Below are 16212 nucleotides of genomic sequence, written 5' to 3'. Positions count from 1 at the left end.
GAAAAGGAGATACAAGTTGACCTTCACAGTACTTATAATCTAGCAGGAGAGAAGGTAAATATCAATGAATCGAAATCTCTGCTTTCTGACCCTTGAGGATAGATATCATTTTGGATGGCTGAGTTTTTTGGATGCTGAAGGTTTTTACCCTGAAGCATCAAGTTTTATTTCATGCTCACCATTTTTGATCAAAAATACTTTCTAAATGTATCATAGAATCACTTTCCTTTTAAAATAAAATATTTAACCAGAACATTGTATTTCTCATAATGATTCAGCATGTTTCCATGAGCATATTTCCAACATTACCTTGTCATACAAGGGTGTTCCCAAGGCCTCTTGCAGTGACCCTGAACTAAATGGCCCCAAACTTCTGATTTTGTTGTACTGTTCTGTTGCCTTTGCGATCTACTTTTGCTGATTTCACTGTGCCTTTTTCATGTCCTTTCTCCTTCCAGTATGTTCCTGCTCATCTGCTGTGGACTTGAAAAATCAAGAAACTAGGTTTATCAGTGAGGTTATTGGTTCGGCTGTTGTCACAGAGACCAGTGGTCAGCAGTGCAACGCTCTTCTCCTCCAGGTCAGCGTGAAACTCAGGTTCTTTTTTCTTTTTTTAAAAAAGATTTTATTGGGGAAGGGGAACAGGACTTTATTGGGGGAACAATGGTCAAATTGTTGTCCTTTCAATCTTAGTTGTAGGGGGTTCTGTTCAGCTTCAAGTTGTTGTCCTTTCAGTCTTAGTTGTGGAGGGCGCAGCTCAACTCCAGGTCCAGTTGCCGTTGCTAGTTGCAGGGGGCACAGCCCACCATCCCTTGCGGGAGTCGAACCGGCAACCGTGTGGTTGAGAAGACGCGCTCCAACCAACTGAGCCATCCGGGAGCTCAGCGGCAGCTCAGCTCAAGGTGCCGTGTTCAATTTTAGTTGCAGGGGGCACTGCCCACCATCCCTTGCGGGAGTCGAGGAATTGAACTGGCAACCTTGTGGTTGAGAGCCCGCGCTCCAACCAACAACTGAGCCATCCAGGAGGCAGCTCAGCTCAAGGTGCCGTGTTCAATCTTAGTTGCAGGGGGCAGAGCCCACCATCCCTTGCGGGACTCGAGGAATTGAACTGGCAACCTGGTTGAGAGCCCACTGGCCCATGTGGGAATCGAACCGGCAGCCTTCGGAGTTAGGAGCACGGAGCTCTAACCACCTGAGCCACCGGGCTGGCCCCAAAACTCAGGTTCTTAATGTCTTGTTGATTGTCCAGCCCTCGGGTGCTGTCTTTGCAGCATCATCAAAGCTGCCCCTCACCTCCATCCCTATGTCCACGGTCCAGTCTGCACAGGGGAAAAGAGGAATGGCGAGCATGCAGCTTCTTTTTAAGAATGTGGCCCAGAAGTGAAATCACTTCCACTCACATCCCATTGGTTAGAACTTAGTCTATTAGTCACAGCCACTGTATGAGGTAGGTAATTAATCTCAGTGTGGTTAAATAACTAGTCCAAGGTCACACAGCTAGGAAAAGGGAGAGCCCAGATTTGAATGAAGGTTCAACTGGATCCAAAGGCCATGCTCTTTCCACTTAACACAAGGCCTTTCTAAAGGAACAGTTTTTACCCCCATACATAGGATCGTTAGTCCTTCTACCCTGGGGTCAGACACTAGCTCTATAATGAGGAAGCTGAGAAAGAGGGGACAGGCAACTTTTGTCCAGGTTCTACTCGCTCCCATCAATACCATAACAAGAGCAACAACAACTAATGTTTACTGAGCATCTACTTTGTATACAGTCTCTCATTTAATCCTCATGACCACGCTTTGGTTGTTATTATTATTTCTCCCATTTTACATATGCAAAGAATGTAGCTCAGAGAGATTAAGTACCACATTTAGATGGCCCAGCCCGGATTCAAATCCAGGCAGCTAGAGTTTTTAAACACTACTCATGTACTTATCTGGCTTATCTTTGTTGCTGCCAGCCCTTATCCTAGAAGAGAGTAGTAGAAATGATAGGTCTGGAGGGGCCTTAGACCCCAATTAGCCCAGCCCTTTCTGTGTTCCAGATGAGAGGGAAAAACAAAGTCAGAGAGATTGAGTGAGTTACCCAAGATTGCACAGCACACTAACAGCTGAACCAGGGCTGGAAACCAGACCCTTGAGGCCCTATTGTCCCTGCATAATAGACATCCAAATACCTTCCTGTCCCATGAAAGAATAAATAAACTAATGAGTGGGTGAGTGAATGAAGAAATGACAGTTCTTTTTTTTTTTTTTTTTAAGATTTTATATGGGGGAAGGGGAACAGGACTTTATTGGGGGAACAGTGTGTACTTCCAGGACTTTATTCCAAGTCAAGTTGTTGTCATTTCAATCTTAGATGTGGAGGGTGTCGTTCAGCTTCAAGTTGTTGTCCTTTCAGTCTTAGTTGTGGAGGGCGCAGCTCAGCTCCAGATCCAGTTGCTGTTGCTAGTTGCAGGGAGCGCAGCCCACCATCCCTTGCGGGAGTCGAGGAATCAAACTGGCAACCTTGTGGTTGAGAGCCAATTGGCGCATATGGGAATCGAACCGGCAGCCTTACGGAGTTAGGAGCACGGAGCTCTAACCACCTGAGCCCCCAGGCTGGCCCCGAAACGACAATTCTTGACAGAATGTGTCTAGTGGCTCACGTTGGCTTTTCATGAGGTGGCTAGGTCAGAAGAACCACAGGTTGGACATAAAGGGTGGAAAGCAGGGACATGCCAGGGAAAGACATAACTAGGGTGTGCCAGCCTGGAGAGGGCACTGTGCTGCTGTTATGGGGAACCAACCCATGAAAGCACAGCTACCCTTCGACCCTCCACACCGTATCTCATGACCTTATATTCACACTGCTTCCTTTATCGACTTCTTATCATCATTTTGCTAACATTTCTAACAATTTCTCCCCATAATAAAGCTGTTGAGAGTCATTTTTAGAAACTGTTTAGCAACCCTCCTCTCTCATTAGCTTTTGTACAGTAAGTACCGGATAATATCTCCTGTATAAACGTGTCTAGACTCCCTCCTGAGAGAGAGTGAGAGTGGCTGTTTATTACAGCCCCTTACTACTCATACTGACCTTTGGGGGCTCAAACACTGGCACCTGCCTCCAAGCTAGTCTCTAGAAGAGTAGCCAGGACTTTGACGAAACTAGAGACATGCAGGACTGTGGCCCACGGAAAATTGGAAATGACGGAACCCACTCCCTTGGGCCTCCCAGGCAGGGTTGTGGCCAATTTGTGGATATTTCCTTTGCTGGGGAAGAAGGAGGGGAAACTGGGTACCAACCACTGGGCTGGTGCCAGGAGTGGTCCTTGGGTGGGCAGAGTGCTGCTACCTTTGGGATTGTGTGTTTTTTCTTGCTTTGGCTGGTGGGGTTGGGGAGTCGGGAAAGGGGACAGGCCTCAGAGGAGAGCTTGAGGTGGGATGAGGGCTGTAAGGTGGGCAGAGAGTAGCGAGAGCGCAGACGAGGCCCAGAGAATCAGAGGATGCTGCAGCGACAGCAGCAAGGGACCGGCAGCCTTGTGCGTTTGCGATGGTAATTTGCAGATGGTTCCTGGTAGCGATGAGGTCTCTGAGGCGGAGCCTGGGCCTTTGCGTTTGATAATCCCGCTAGGGTTCCCCGGCGGGTCGGAGCAGCCTTGGGGCGGGGCCAAGGTTGCCTCCAGCCGGGGAGGAGCCGGGATGCCGCTCTCGCGGTGATGCAGGGGGGAATTTGCTGACAGTCCCTTGCCAGGTGGGGCTGGCTCCACCAGGCCGGCGAGGAGGGGGACCGGCTGGCAGTCTCTTCCCAGGTATGGAGTGTATCGCCTGTCGCCTCATCGCAGCGACCTGAGCACCTCGCTTGGGGCTGGAGCTGTGGCGCGGAGGGAGCAGATGTGGTGAGCATGCCGGTGATTTGAGCCAGGACTGACCCGGCCGGGAGAAGGAGCACAGAATCCGGGTTCTGGACAAGGGAGGGAGTGGGGAAGGGCGGCTTGCTCCGTGCTTTCTCGGACCTCTGAATGGGAGGGGTGGGGGTGGGGGAGACTGCGCCACACTCCTTTGCCACGCTGGCTATCGCCCAACCTGGACCCACGAGAGAATGAAATGAGCCCTCCACTAGGGAGCGCCGTGGCTTGGTCGACCTCTTCACTGGGTTTCAGCGAAAGGTGGGCAGGAGGTTTGCCTGGGGTCCCAGGCCGCCAGCCTGACAGCCCGGTGGGAGTTGCCTCTCTGGACCCTCCCCAGCCAGGGATTCCCCGGGCTGTGCCGCCCACTCACGGGGTTGGGCTGGGAGGGGTACGCTTTGCCCCTGCAGTCTACTCCACTGTGACGAGTTATAACAGCGTCACTGCTGCGCTGCTGCTGGCTGAGGGGTCGTATTCTATGCTGGGTGGGCTGGGTTCCTGGCCCCCAGGGGCAAAGGATGCCACCTTTTCTCCTATGCTTTCAAAGGAAGCTTCTTGCCTCCAACCTCACCTTGGCTTTGAGAAAGAAACTTTGGATTTGGATGATGGACCTGGGGAAACTGAGGCCCAGGGGTGCTGCGAGTTCACCAAGATCACTTAGCAGGTCCTGCAGAGCTGGCCTCTCAGGCACTCTGAGAGGGATGCTTTCTGCTGGGGCAGGGGCTGGTCTTGCTCTCTAGACCTCTAGTCCCGTCTGGGGTGGACTCCCCACCCCAGCACCCCCTTTCCTCACCCCTGAGAAAAGGGAGTTACAACTTCCACGTGGGGCTCCAGGGAGACATGGGTATGAACATTGTAGGGATCAGAATTGTCTGGGGACAGGAGAAAATTCTCATGAAAAATGCTCATCTGAGCAGAGGGTGCGATGGGCCTCTGCCATCTTTGGGTTCAGGGAGAGAGGAGAGATGGTTTCAGGGAGAGGAAGGCCCAAGGGGCCAGCCCAATTCTGGGCTTCAGTCTCATGTCCCAGTCTTGCTAGAAACCAAGTGGATGTTCCCAGGTCTCTGGGGGGAAGGACAGGGGACAGGAGATGGACTTTCTTCTTTAATGTCCTGCATCCTCTGGAGAAGAGGCTGGGGAACTGTTGGCAAGTCTGCTTCTCTTAGCATCACCCTCTGTGATATATATAACCTTATCCTTGCTCTCTCCCTGACTCCTGTCCCCAGGAGAAATGGACAACATCGGATCTGTTGCTCTTGGAGGTGAACTTTACCTGAATTCACCATGTCCTCCTCCTCTATAGGGCAGATGCCTTTCTCTGGAGGGAAACCGAGGCAGGGAGAGAGTGATGTTTTAGAGCTGGAGCCAACAAGTGTCACTGTGTAGGTGAGGAAACTGAGGCACAGAAGGTGCAGTGAGTTGTTCCAGGTCTCTTACCAACACACAGGCCTCCTGACTCCCTGGCCCACCACAAGGCCCCTTCCTCTCTCCTTTGCTCCCCCACCCCCAGGTCCCCCAACCCTGGTAAGGTGGGGCTGTGAGTGCCTCCTGATGGATGGAGGGGTGTGTCAGTGATGGGGACAGCTCTAGCACTTTCTCCTCCTTTAAGATATGTTTTCAAGTTACTTGGGAAAGAAGCAACTTGAAAAAGGGGCCAAAGTCACTTGGTCACCTTCTCATTGTGCTCCCATAGGGAACACACCATTTGTATAGGCCTCTCAGAACCAAGAGGAGCTGTCCCTCCTGCCCGGGTGCTAGCAGCTGTGACCACCCAGGAGGGGGCCTATGGCAGAGGGACTTCAGCTACCTCTCTGACAGCATCACAGGATGGGAGGTGCCGCCCAGTCCATTCTCAGTGGGAGGGAGTTACCATGAGCCAGCCACATGAGTTGCTGCTTTTTAGACACACCCCCTGAGCACAGAGCCCCCGAAGCTGGCTCCTGGGGAATCACATCAGCTTTTGGTTGTATGCTGACCCCTAGTAATCACTGGGGTGACCTGTGGGAGGAATGGGGTTCCAAGTACACCAGCTCAGACCTGGATGCCCATGGGCTGATAGTGCAATGCCAGAAAAGGGAGAGGACTCACCATATGTCCAGCTCCTCTGCTGGGTTCCCCGAGGGTCCCTGCCAGCTCTTCCCCAGGAAGAAGGCCACTGCCCTATGGTCCCAGGTAGCTGGTGGTGTGTCCCTCCCAGCTGGCAGAGGCAGAGGCAGGCCTCAGAGAGGCCCCTGGGTCGCGGGAGGAGAACCATTGGCTGAGCATAGCACCTGGTTCTGGACCAGAGCCCCTATTGGCTGGCACTCTGCCCTCAGTTTGCCTACCTGACGGCTGGGCATGAAAACACCTTGCCCAGATGGATGGGAGGGCTTTGGAAACATGTCAAGTGTTTATTACATATGGGAAATGTTATTCTCGGAGACTCTGGTTTAGATGGAAGCCATCTGTTTCTGGCCTCCACAGAGGAACCGTGGCTGTTCCCTCTACCAAGGATGCCTTCTACCCCCATGGCTGGTCTAGGGTTCTTCTAGGCTTGGAAAGCAGGCCATTCCTCCCCAACCTACTTCAAGTTGTGTTTTGGGCCTTTTGATGACTTCCTCTTCCCCCTCCTCACTGCCTATGATATTAAACCTGATTTCCATGCCATAAAATGCTGGTGATTGGCAGTGCAGTGGACCTTCTTCTAGGCCTATATCCTCCCCAGTGACTCTCAAATCCCATGGACTCTATTGTGGTTCTTCCTGAAAAGCAGCTGGTGGAAGAACCGTGGAGATAATGGGCATAAAATGCTGGGAGCTCTTTGCACAGATTGTCCAGGGTGCGGGGAGTGGGTGGGGCATTCAGGAGCATAAGCAGCCTGGCTCTCGGAAAGGCTGTGATGAAAGTGCTTAGGGGGAGTGCTCAGCTTCGAGTGAGATCAGCAGCTTTTAGTGCACTGTTTTGCCTGATGTGGGCCTGGTGTTCTCACCTCTTCCCTGTCCTGGGAGGGCAATGGTTTTCACAGCAGACACATCAGCACGACTGGCGTAAACCAGACTCCCATCCTTATCCATGGGTTGGCTGGTGCAACTCATGCAAAATAGGGCTATAGCGGGAGCTGAGCTGAGAACCTGGGGCCACTGAGATGAGAATGTGGGCAGTTCATGAGGTAATGAGGTGTGATGTGTCTTTGTTCTAGATCTGTCTGGATGCCTCTGGGCCAACTGAGGGTGGCTCTTTAGAAGAGCACCTGTGGCCAGAACTCTGCATCCTGTGTTTCTCAGGCGGGGTAGGCACCCAAGCTGCCACGTGCCTTCCCAGCACCCCTGGGACTGGTACTAAAACAGGCAGAGGCAGGGTAAGATGGGAGGGGATGCCCCATTGTCACCTCTTGGCGATTAGTAATGTTCCACAGGGGAACTGAAGCCTGGACTCACTTAGGAAAAAAACAGGATCCGAGTATCGTGGGCTCCCATCTTCTGCTTTCCCCACCCTTCCACCCTGCTGCATGAGCACCCTCAAGACAAGCTCGGAAGCGCTGGGCTGGCGGTGGCTAAGGTTTGTCATCTCCCTGTGCCTGCAGCCCCTTATTCATGCCAAGTCGAGGCCTCTGGCATCTGCAGAGAATCAGAGGCAGAGGGGCCAGGCCAGCTTCCAGCGGGAAGTCTAGCCTTGCCCTCCTTATCACTGAGTGGCCTCACCAAGGGAGGTGGCTTTCTCCCCACTCTGACTGAGTCCTCTCACAGTTGTCTCCAGCCAGAGAGACACTGGCTTTAGGCCATGGAGTCCTGGTAAGAGAGCAAGGCATCCTGAGGCCTTTGGAGACACAGAAGAGCAAGATAGACCTATGGCCAGGTGGCTGAGGATACATCTGTGTGTTGGGATTTTGGTGTGGAGGCCTCATTGCCTCGGGTGTCTGAGTGGCAAGGGTTTGGTCATAGGCTGGAAATGCCACAGAGGGCAACCAGACACTCACCCTGGGCCCCATAGGGAAACCAGCTGTGCTTTTTTGGGGGGTCATGGGAGCATGGAGAATAAGACACACACAGACAAACTGCCTGAGGGGCACTGGGGAGCTGGATTTCCACCTGCTGCATTACCTGCTTGCTTCACCTCTGTGAGTCTTCCATTCACAACATGGCAAAATAATCCCCAGCATAGGGCCATCTGGAGGATGAATGAGAAGGAGGAAGGTACCCAGCATGTGCTTAGTGACCGGGAGCCCCCTTCTTTCTATTTGCTCGCCTCTTTACCGGCTCAGTGGCCGGGCTGTCCAGGGGTCCCTGGGCTGACTGGCCACACTTTGGTGGCAGTGGCTGACCAACAGTGTTGATTGTTTCAGGCACCATTTGAACTGAGCTGTTCCCTTCAAAAGAGCTTCTGATCCCTGAGGGCCTGGCAGGGGGGAGGTCTTCTCGGAAGCACAGGGTGTTGGGCAGGGGTGGCAGGCATGGGGGTGTGCTGCAGTACAGTACACAAGCTGTTGCTGGGCCAGGGATCCTGGTGTGCCCAGGAACCCCAGGACCTAATGTGCCCAGACCTGCAAACTAGGCCAGGCTTTGGGGAGACCCTCTCAGGCACCAGAAGAGCAATAGCCTGAACAGGGTCCCTGGCCTGAGGTCCTGGAGCCACTCAGGGTCACATTCCTTAGCACTACTTTTTAATCCCCCTCATATCCCAGGGACAGACCAGGGGTGAGTAGCCCACTTAGATGAGAAAGCGGAGGCTCAGAGAGGTTGTAATAGCCACAACCACACACAAAAGTGGCAGAACCCAAACTGGCCCCAGGAGGTCTGATTCCAGTGGAGTGTCCCTCCTCCTGGGTGGCACACGGGCCACACCCTCAGCTCCCCTGCTATTGCACTGCTGCTGGTTTTGCTGAAGTTGCTTAAGACAAAACGACTTGGAAGGGAATGTCAGGCGTTTCTCCCCTTCCCCTCCACTTGGGCAGGGTGCCCAGAGCTGGGTCCTGCTGAAGGACAGCAGGGCACGGAAGGATAGGATTCACCCCACCCCTACCCCACACCCTGGGACACATGGCCTTGAGCAGAGGCAGGGGGAGGAGCTGCAGTGCGGCCAGGCTTGGCTCCATGCTTCAGGGAGGGGCTCCTTGGGACCCTGGCCCAGGAACCTCCACAGAGCAGTGGCGATATGCACTTTTCTGGCCTGGTCACACCGCTGCAACATGGGGGCGCAGAGGGACACCTGTGTGTCTGGGAGGAAACCCAGGGAGGCAGCCCAGATCTTTCCACAAGACAGGAGGGCAAGAGGTTGGGAGGAGCAGCCTCTACCTGGGCCTTATTGCAGGCGCTGAGTATCGCTGCTCTCTGCCTGCTTGTCAGAGGAATCGTTTTTGAGACCAGCTCTGACCTGGTCACTTCTCACTGGCTCCCAAAGCCTGCCATCGAAGATTCCTCTCTGATTAAGCCCCAACCACCATTTGCAGTGTGCCCTCCTGTTGCCTTCACCCTTCCCTCACACTCTGCTGTGGCTCAGAGAGTCTTCCTGCTTGGGACGGGCATGTGTCAGATCACCTCATAGTTTTTACAAAGTACACACGCCCGACTTTTCTACCCTGCCCACTCTCAGCTTGGCTAAGAAGTGGTAACTCTGGCACGAAACGTGCCCGAACTGTCTGACCCACCTCCTCCTCCCAGCACAGTCCTGTCCTCATCCCCATCCTCGTCTATTCAGAGTCTCCCTCAGAGTCTCCCTGTTTTTCAAAACCCAATCTGAGTGCCACCTCCTCCATGAAGTTTTCCCTGATCCCAGCCAGCAGAGGCCTCACAGCCTTTAGGACATTGTCCCATTCGAGTCTGTGTCTTCTGCTGGGCAGCGAGCTCATCCTTTCATTTATCAAGTGTTCATTGAGACCAGTCACACTCCTGCCCTCTGGTAATTCGCGGGAAAGGGGCCGGTAGACAAGCCAACAGCTAATGACAACAGCTTCAGAAATGCTCCAATAATGGCAGTACAAAGCACCAGGGAACATTTTGGCAATAGCAATTAAAACAGCAAATGTCCATATTTTATGACCAGCAGTTTCAAATCCAGGTGTATAATTACTGAGAGAAACTCATCCATGTGCATAAGGAGACAATTCTAAGAGTATCTAGGGCAGCGACGTTTGAAACACAAAAAAGAGGTCTCAACCTCAATATCTACAATAATGGAGTAGACAGCTAAAAATGGGATGTAATGCAGCAGTGAAAACATACATAACTGGGGAATTCTATGTTTTGTAAATTATACCTCAATAAAGCTGATATACATATATCAAAAATATATATCCTCATAAATCTCAAAAATAATATGGCAAGTAAAGAAAATTGCAGAATGATAGCATTAGTGAAAATTTAATTGTAATAAAAACCACAACACGATACCATCTATGACTTACAGGCAGAGACATGTTGCAGTGTCGCAATGCCTCCCAAGTTCATACTTGCGGTGGTCTTCGCAGACCGAGGAGCTGAGGCTCAAAGGGGAAAAGGAAGGCTTTCTCATTTCTCAGCAACGCTTCTTTTAACAAAAAGATCTGAAGCAAAGATGACAGAATGGTACCATTTATTAATTCTGTCGGTTTTATACTTTTAACTTTTTTGTGTTCAAAATTTTTCAAAATGGAAAAAAAAAAGATGTCTGGGATGTCAGAAGAAAGGCGCCGACTTTTCCCAGGAAGCCTGGAAAACTTCCAAAGCTGATTTGACAGCTGGGTGTTGAAGGCAGGGTGGAAGCTGGTGGGTTTAACTGGGGGTGGGGGAGTTAGGAAAGGATATGTAGGGTGTTCAAGGCCAGGAAATATGTGAGCAGGCCAGGCTCTTGGCATTTCTTAAATGTTTGCTGAGTGACTTAACGCTTGTCAAGCTGCCTCTCTCCTGCTACCTTCCTCATCCTCGTCCCTGATTCCGGCTTCTCTATTTTTGGGCTGTGAACATAGTAAATAGGCTCCTGAGGGAAAACAGCCAGATAATAGCCAGATAAATAACATTGGATGTTAAAAGGGGGAAATAGCCACTGATACAGGGAAAATAGGATTATTAGAGGATACGATGGTTGACCACATGCAAATTCAGTTGAAAACCAGCTGTAACTGAATTTTCTGAGAAAATATAAGTCATCAGTTTGGTACCAGAAGAATTAGAAACCCTAACAGATCAATAATCATGGAAGAAACTGAGTTTTCATAAAACTCTCCTCTGAAAAAAACCCAGATTTAGACAGCATTTAATTTCCATTGGACCTTCAAGCAAGAGATAGTTGCAATGTTATTTAAACTGCACCAACCGTACCAGATGATAGTGAAGGAAAGATTCAAAATTATTCTATAAAGCCACCACACATTGACAAAGACAACACAAAAAAAGAGAAAAATTACTTTCAAAAACCTTATTTATGAATATTGGTGCAAATTTTTCATGAAGAGCAACAAATAGACTCACACTGCATTATGTTAAAAAAAATGAATATACCACAAGCAAGTGGGGCTATATCCCAGAAATATGGATTCAATATTAGAAGAACTATTAATATAATTGAACAAATTAATAGTTCAAAAGAGATGAAATATCATATAAATAATTCCATAAGTGTTAAAAATGCCTAAAAAGACTGATAAAATTCAACATATATCTCTAATTTTAACTCTTATTTAATAGGAATAGGTAGATATTACTTAACATGATTTTATGTGTGTGTATGTATGTGTATATGTGTGTTATATGGACATAAACACATACAAGGAAAAAATAACCACTGTTAACTTTATTCCTTAACACTTCCCTAGAAGTACAAGCCAATACAAATTTTGAAAATAGAAGTTATAAAGGGAGGCCAATTTATCAATTAAAATTGCAGGTGATAAGATTGATCCCCTATAATAAAAAAGAATAAGACAATCCACTGAAAAACCTATTAGAAGTAATAAAAAATACTAAGATGACTGCTAATAAATATTAAAACCAAAAATGTATAGCTTTTCTATATGTAAACCTTAGCCTCTTTTAAAACATACTGGAAGGAAACATTTACAATATCAATATTGTAAACATTTACAATTATGATACTAGCACGGTAAAAGTGCTAAACGTAACTGGAAGTAAATCTAACCAGAGTTGGCAAGAACAGCCCTTAGTACTGCTATTCACTCCTGGTTCCCCAGCACTTAGACACATAATAATAGATACGTATTTGTCAAATGGTGGAACTGGCTCACAGATCAACGGAAGAGAAAAGAGTATCTAGACAAAGACAAAGCACATTTAATATGGTGATCATAGTAACTGCCAATATATAAGTAGTTCCCATGTCCCAGGCACTGTTCTACACTCCTCACCGGTAGCCTAACACGTGCTCTATCCTGGAGAATATTCCATGTGCACTTGAGAAGAATGTGTATTCTGCTGCTGTTGGGTGGCGTGTTCTGTATATTCTGTTGGGTCCAATTCGTCTATAGTGTTGAATATACTCAAGTCCTCTGTTTCCTTGTTGATCTTCTGTCTGGTTACTCTACCTATTATTCAAAGTGATTTATTGAAATCTCTTCCTATTATTGCATTACTATTTTTTCTTTCACTTTTGCTTCATATATTTGAGTGCTCTGCTAGGTGCATATATATGTTTATAATTTTTATATCTTCCTGGAGAATTGACCTTTTGTAATTATATAATATCCTTCTTTGTCTCTTGTGGCCATATTTGACCTAAAGTCTATTTTGTCTGATACAATTATGGCCACCCTGCCTCTCTTTTTGTTACCATTTTTATGGAATACTTTTTTTCCATTATTTCACTTGCAGCCTATGTGTGTCTTTACAGCTAAGGTGAGTCTCTAGACAAGACATAGTTGCATCTTTCTACACCCCGTACCTGAAATAACTCATTTAGTTCTCACAATAACCCTATGCAGATGGTGCTATTGTCCCCATTTTTATTTTTTTAATTTATTTTTTAAATATTTGGTTTTTTATTGGGGAATATTGGGGAACAATGTGTTTCTCCAGGGCCCATCAGCTCCAAGTCATTGTCCTTCAGTCTAGTTGTGGAGGGCGCAGCTCAGTTCCAAGTCCAGTTGCCGTTTTCCATCTTACAGGGGGCACAGCCCACCCTCCCTTGCGGGAATTGAACCGGCAACCTTGTTGTTGAGAGTTTGCGCTCTAACCAACTGAGCCATCCGGTTCCCCCTCTGGAAGCTCAGTGGCAGCTTGTTGTCTTCAATCTAGTTGTGGAGGGCGCAGCTCACTGGCCTGTGTGGGAATCAAACCAGCAACCCTGTTGTTCAGAGCTCGTGCTCTAACCAACTGAGCCATCTGGCTGCCCCTGTTGTCCCCATTTTTAGATGAGGAAACTGAGGCACAAGAAGGTTAGGTAACTTCTAGATACAGTGAAATTGGGATTTGAACTAGCACTTCACTCAGAGGTCATGTTTTTTGTATCTATCCTACTATATAGTTAAATTGAGATTTTTAATCTAGAGGGAAGGTGGTGGTGGGGGGGGAAGGAAATTGATTATTTAAACAATTTTGGGACAACTATCAAGCCCCTTGGGGAAAAAATTAAACTGGGCCCTACCACACTTGTTGTACCAAAATAAATTCTAGAAAGAAAAGATTAAAAAGGAAGAACGATTAAAATGAAAGAAAGAAAAGCCTAACAATTCTAGTGAAAAACACAAGCAAATATGTTTAGGGTCCTCTAGTAGGAAATACTTTTGACTGCAGAAAAATCTGAAATTCCTCAAGCAAAAGATGCCTTAAATAAAGTAAAAAAGAGACAAATGACAATACACATGACAAAAGTTCGTTGCCTTAATTTAGAAAAACCTCTTAAAAAGCAGCGAGATCAATTAGAAAGACCATAGACAGTTCACGGAAAAGGAAATGCAAATGACAACCAATCAGTAAACATGAAAACAATGTCTGCCTTTTCTGATTATTAAGAATTACACTTTGAAACAAGACATCGTTCTTCATCTCTCATACGGCAAAGTTTAAAGATTTGATAACACACAGTGGTGTTGAGGGTGGGGGGCCACAGACATTCTCATGCATGGCTGGGCAGTGCCACCTGGTTCATCCTCTTTGGAAGACAATTTGGCACTACCTATCGGAATTTTAGATCCACCTAACTTTCGACTCCTTACCCTTAAGGATTTATCCTACTGCTAACCTCACACATATGCACGAAGATATGTAATCAAAGGTGTCATTGCAACTTTGTGCAGCAAAAATATAGAAACAACAAAATATCCGTTACCAGAATATAGGCCCATAAATTATAGTGCATCCTTGGATGGGAACACTATGAGAATGAAGGATCTATCTGTGTTCCTATGCATAGATGTGTGGTGTATATTAACTAACAAAACGAAGACAGAGTACCAGGACTATGTTCCTGGTTGGGTTTAAAAAGAGGATGCAGGCATAGAAAATGTGTCAATATTTATGGAAAAATTCTTGAAGAAAACTAGAACAGGAAACTTGACCGTGCTTATGTTTGGGAGTGGAACAGAGGTCTGCGATAGCAGAAAGACTTTTCATTGTGTATTATTTTGAAAGGTTTGATTTTTTCCCCCCATAAGCATCTGATTTTCAGAATTTAAAAAGAATATTTAAGAAGAGACCAATTGTAAGGGAGAATATTATTTAAAATACCTCACCCTGAACTTTCTTTTCAAATTTGTTTCTCAGTGAGTTCACCAGTTCTTACATTAAACTTTTACATCTGAAAGGGCCCAAGAGACCACCTCCAGTCTTCATTTTGTCCATGAGGAAAATGAGACCTAGACAGGTTTCAGCAAGCTGCCTGGGTGGGGGTTGGGGGTGTCCCCTGGCCTGTCTGCAGAGACTGGCTCCTATGCTGATGCTGCTTTCAGGAGAGGGACCCACGTCCCTTTTATGAGTAGGAGCAAAGCTTCATCCTGGGCCTTGTTGGCCCTTTCCCAGCACTAGTCCAGCAAGTCTCATTCCATGTGCATCCACATGAAGAATCTTGTAAAATGCAGGTTCCCGGCACCTTCCTGGAGAGTCGGATTCAGTGGGCTAGGGTAGGGCCCTTCAACCTGCATTTTAGCCAGCCCCCCCTCCCAATGATTCTCAAGTCTTACTGGAAGTCACTGGATGGGTATGGCCCTCTCTGATCTGCCCAGCTCAGCCTTGCTGGCATTGTTCGTGTATCCAGGCTCACTCCCGTCACCTCAGTAAGGGAAAGTGGGGTGCTCCAGCTCACCGGGGGGAAGTGGCAGAGCAGACCTTGGTGCTTGGACTTCCAATGCAGTCCTCAATGCATGGATTCCTTTCCCTCGGGCCCCTGCTCTGCTGGGATGGAGGATGGCTCTCCAGCTCAGCCACCTCAGGGGTGGGTACCTGGATGTGGGGGTGGGAGGCAGACTGGGAGTCATGGTTGCATCTGGGGTGACCCTCACCCCATCGCTCCCCTGAAGCAGGCCTTGGGAAAAGACGCTGACAAGCATATTGGACCTGGAAGCAGTCTGGCCTGCCTGGGCGGGGGGAGGAGCCGCGGCGAGGCTGGGGCAGGGTTGGGATCCATGCCCACCCGCACTGAAAGTGCTTCATTGTCCCTGTGCCACAGAGCCGTGGACGAGCCACCTTTGTGCTCAGGAGTCGAGTGGGGTTGTTGGGCTACTCAGAAGCACCTAACGACAGATCTAGAGGAAGACGGGCCAGTGACCGCTCATCTGCCTAAACCCCAAACCTCACCCACTACTCCAGGTAGGTGCTCTTGCTATCCTGCCACCCAGCGGGGCTAAGACCCTAGTACTAACTCCTTCCTCAAGCCCAGGAAACGTAGCCACCCCACTGCCATGGCCTGTGGCTCTCCACTCAGCGCTTGGGTGAAGGCTCTCCCTGAGCCCTCCTAAACCCACAGCCTGGTGGGGGGTGCAGGGGAGTGCAGCAAGGCCCAGTCCCCTCTCCGAAGGACTCTATCCCAGATGACCCTGGCTCTCAAGGCCTGGGAAGGGGACCAAAGCTCTCTGGCTCTGGTTAGGATGCTCCCTGCTCTGCAGAAATGCCCCCAGACTGGGCTGCTAGCTGGGTTCCTTGAGTGGCTCTTGCCCAGCTGACCCTGGTTTGGGACAGGCCCAGAACCCAGCCAGACATGGCTGTTCTGAGAGTTCCCTGCCTCTCCTCACTTTTTACTCAGGAAAGGGTTATGACAAATGGTATCTTCACAGACCGATAGAGCTAGAAGGGATCGTAGTGATACCGTGTAACCTCAATCTTTTACTTCTCAAGCATTACTTCTATCAATAGTGTCGTTTTAAATGTTATAGCCGGACAGCTCAGAGGAATCAGGGGTAATCTTGTCAGGACAGCACAGGAAG

General features: G+C 48.8%; 1 protein-coding gene across 11 annotated transcripts in view; it reads left to right on the top strand.

The window, feature by feature from the left end:
* Positions 1-16212, top strand: part of TMEM63C (transmembrane protein 63C) — a 113636-nt gene that overhangs the window by 41620 nt on the left and 55804 nt on the right. For 2 of the 11 annotated variants that reach the window (XM_074327158.1, XM_074327153.1), the window contains exons 1-2: positions 3513-3881; positions 15459-15598. The gene's annotated coding sequence lies outside the window, so the exon portion shown is untranslated. Of the gene's footprint in view, positions 1-458; positions 581-3512; positions 3882-15458; positions 15599-16212 lie in introns of those variants that run through there. The other 9 variants (XM_074327160.1, XM_074327159.1, XM_074327154.1 and 6 more) reach the window with 8 other exon arrangements.

This window comes from Rhinolophus sinicus, linkage group LG03 (assembly GCF_036562045.2).
Source record: "Rhinolophus sinicus isolate RSC01 linkage group LG03, ASM3656204v1, whole genome shotgun sequence".
NCBI classification, from domain to species: Eukaryota; Metazoa; Chordata; class Mammalia; order Chiroptera; family Rhinolophidae; genus Rhinolophus; species Rhinolophus sinicus.
Note: the sequence above shows the minus strand (reverse complement) of the source record. Positions and strands in the feature narration are given on the sequence as shown.